Source organism: Juglans regia, chromosome 1 (assembly GCF_001411555.2).
Source record: "Juglans regia cultivar Chandler chromosome 1, Walnut 2.0, whole genome shotgun sequence".
NCBI lineage: Eukaryota > Viridiplantae > Streptophyta > Magnoliopsida > Fagales > Juglandaceae > Juglans > Juglans regia.
Window position 1 is genome coordinate 2,461,386 of NC_049901.1, and position 3,987 is coordinate 2,465,372.

Below are 3,987 nucleotides of genomic sequence, written 5' to 3' on the forward strand. Positions count from 1 at the left end.
TCATACATGATTGTTTGTTAAATTCTTACGTACAATTAAAAAAAATATTAATATTTTTTTTAATATGACCTGTTAGTAATATATTTGGAGAGCAAGTTTCAAAAAAATGGTTTGCTTCAGGTCGATTGAATTGGTTCGATTTCTGAATTGGTAAGAAACCGAACCAGTTTTAGTAAACTTTTTGAATCGTTCGTTGAACCGCTTCAATCTACTGGTTTAGGCCGATTCTAGCCGATTTTAGACCGATTTGAACAAATTTAGATGTCTTTATTTTTAAATTGTCTAATAACTATGTTTTTGTTTCAACTTCTTGTACAAAATTATGATATAACTAAACATATATTAACTTTTTCATCATTTTATTCAATAAGAATCACGAAAAAAATTAAAAGATAAACCATGTAGTTCTTTATTTTCTTTAGCTGAACAAAAAGATTAGGAAATGAATGAGTTTCTTCTATTAAAGTCGTGGTTGTAGATAAAATACTACATTTACCATTTGCTTATAACTTAATAGTATTTATCTTTTTCATATATATGGGGCAGAAAATGTTGGTAATTGAGGTTAAATGCATAAATGACATGTTATTGAAGCTATTTAGATTCATATAATATTTTTATTGAAACTAGTAAATAAAATTTATTTTATACTCTTTTATAAATTATATTAAATGGTTCAATTGCATTATATATGGGTTTTAATATTTTTTACCAACATTAAAACAACTGAATCGCTCGATATCACTACAAGGTTCAACACTTTTACCAGCGATTATGTATCGCTGGCTACCCACCAAATCGCTGGCATACATCTAGCCCAGGGATTTTTAAGTTGCTGGAAGATCGCCGGTATTAACACCCCACTTTAGATCTAGTCCAACGGAACCCAAAACTCGCCGCCATATAATTTTTTCCCGGCGAATATTTATTTGCTGCTTATCTTGTACTTAATCGCCGCAAATTCAATATAGGATTCAGTTGTTAAACTCTGGGATAGAGGAAATTTTGTGTGGGCAGTGAGTAATGGAGAAGATGAAATGGAGACGACGAATGGGGACGACGAATGTGAAATCGGGATTTGGGGGGAAATGTTACTTTTTTTGGGATGTTGGCGCCCAGGACCTAAAATCATGGTGTTGCTGTGAAATTGTGCGACGCCATAAGCTTTTACCCTTTTACGGCGGTTAAATTTGCCACAACTAACTTAAAAATCGTGGCGAAAAAGCAAATCACTTTGCGGCGAAATTTATTCGCCGCAAAACACTTTAAATTCGCTGCAAAAGATAACATTAAAACCGAACCCCTCTGAAGCAGCGTCGAAGCAAAAAATCGCCGTGAAAACTGGGCTATTGCGGCGATATTATTTCCAGCGGCAAAAAAATCGCCGCAATAGTCCAGTTTTCTTGTAGTGTATATAGAACCCGATTCCAATTCTTCAAGTCTTGTTGGAGATCAGTATGTCTTCCACAGTTCCACACCAATTGATAAATAAATAAGTTTTCTTATGCTTCATATATATCCTCTCATGAATTACAAAATATAATGAGTTGTATATACACTACAAGAAAACTAGGCTATTTATCGCCGCAATAGCCCACTAAGGTACCGTTTGCACAGTGAGTTGTAATGAAATGAGTTAAAATGAAAGTTAAATAAAATATTATTAGAATATTATTTTTAATATTATTATTGTTTTAGGATTGAAAAAAATTGAATTGTTTATTATATTTTATATGAAAATTTAAAAAAATTATAATGATGAGATCAAACGACACTTCTTATATCCAAACCAGACCATACTACATCGTTGTGCCGAGTAGATCATGAGATCCGAGTCCAAGTTTAGCTTTTGCCATACTACACTTGCTCTTCATAATTGATAGATGACTAACTATATATGTATTGCATTAATGCCAAGTAGAAATCATTAATATATATTAGATCTATAACATGATTAAGAAAATTTATTAAATACTTAATGTATTTGGATCACAACAATTAGCTGACCAAAACTATGTCGGTCAGCTTGATTTTTTAATTAATTATTGGCACACGTGCAGCATATGATCAAGATGTAGCATATTTTACATATATATTTCCATATTGCAAAGGAAGCTCGATCGATCCAGCTCCATTACAATATTAATGGTCTCAATCCAAATCCTATTTATTTATTTTCAAAGCATTACTTGATGAGTACTACTGGTACTTCATGTAACTTTAGTACTAGTTATTCATACTTTCACCGCACCACAATAAAAGTAGTATTGATATATTCAAGGTCGTCCTTGAGGTGGCTTGCAATTACGCCGCGTATATGTGCTACATGACTTGATGGGCCGCTTTGGATTTCGTATGCAAGAACTATATTGAGGATTGCCAGGCTTTCCGCAGGTTGATATTGCTGGCTTGTTGGGATTGGTTCCGACAGTAGGTCCTGCATCGATCGAAGATAAGTACTAGATAAGCTCTTTATATTCATGATAAACAAAGTTAACATGATGATGTGTAGAACATGCATATATATTCTTCAAAAAAAGAACATGCATGTAAAAAACACACATCATGATGTTTGAACAATTAGTTATACACATATGATGTAAAATTATATAAGGATGATAATATATTTATACCTCTTTTACTGCTGCTTTAATCAACTAATTAGAAATTAAGGATTGAAAAATTTAAATAAAAATTGTTATTATATAAAAGCTGCAAGAAGATAATATTTAAAACTATGGTCATCATGAGCAACTTTTGACGTGAAATATATAATATTTTTTGAATTTTGTAATAAACTGATGACATGACTAATAAATATAGAAGATGTAGTAGTGTGCTCTCACCTTTATAAGTCTCAGCCAGTTCGCGAGCTGCAATTGAAGGGGATGAGATAAGAAGGGAAGCAAAGAGAATGCAAATAAAAATGATAGCCTTCATTTTGTTGATTGCTTATTAATGGTTTGTGCTGAGAGGCCATTTTCATCCTACACTCCTATTTATAGAATACCATTCACGTGCTTGTGTAATTAGTATGTGAATGTGGTTCTAAATTTCTTCATCAGTCAACATCGAGCAGCCCAACATCGAGTAGTGGTATATATAAAAAAGTAGTGATAGAGTCACTACTTTCTTACTATCTATTTATTATTTATAATATATTTGAAGTTTTTTTTTAATTCTTTTTTTTAAATATTTTTTTAACATTCTTTATCATCAAGAAAAAATTAAAAAAATATATAATTTTATTAATAGTCACTTTTTTAACTATTAAGTAAAATAAAAAATTAAAAAAAATAAATACAAAAAAATAATAATAAATAAATAATTAGAAGGTAATAACTCCAATTATCCATATAAAAAGTAAAAAGCAAAAAAAGTTACCTTTAGGTAGATAAGATGGAAATTGGAAATTTTATATGAATAAAAAATGAAAGCTAGAAGACCTAGCAATTGACTAGATCAGATGCCATGCATGTTCGTGATTAAAAAACAAAAGAAGGGAAAACGATAAGAAAAAAGATGTCATGATCATGAGGTGGTACAAGTACAACTGTCCATTATGTGTCTCTTTTTCTTCATCGATTTTTATAGGTTTTGTCTTTAAAAAAAGAAAGAATCTAATGTTAATGGAAAATGTTGGGCTACTGAGAAGTGGTCTCGAGACATTTTACCGAATGCCATTTTTTTCTGATTAAATAAGTAATATTTTTTATGATATTATGAGTTTTTTTAAAATATATATATATTTAAAGATATAAAAATATATATAAGTAAATTGTTTATTAATTTGTGATTAGTTATTTTTTATCAAAATAATTATTTTTTGTTAATTATCATTACAAATAATTATTTTTATCATAAATAATTCGTCATAAATATTTATTTTTATTATAATAAATATACAAAATTTTCTGAAATAGAATCTCAATGATCAAATGGAAAGTTTGTGGCTATTGTGTAACATACACTATACATCATGAGAGC

At 29.8% G+C, this 3,987-nt stretch overlaps 1 long non-coding RNA gene across 1 annotated transcript; it reads right to left on the reverse strand.

Annotated features, from left to right (window-relative positions):
* Positions 1–1,951: 1,951 nt before the first annotated feature.
* Positions 1,952–2,968, reverse strand: LOC109020533. Its single transcript, XR_002000950.2, has 2 exons — positions 2,847–2,968; positions 1,952–2,437 (listed from the first exon to the last, which is right to left on the reverse strand). It is a non-coding gene; the product is annotated as an uncharacterized LOC109020533 (long non-coding RNA).
* Positions 2,969–3,987: the final 1,019 nt, after the last annotated feature.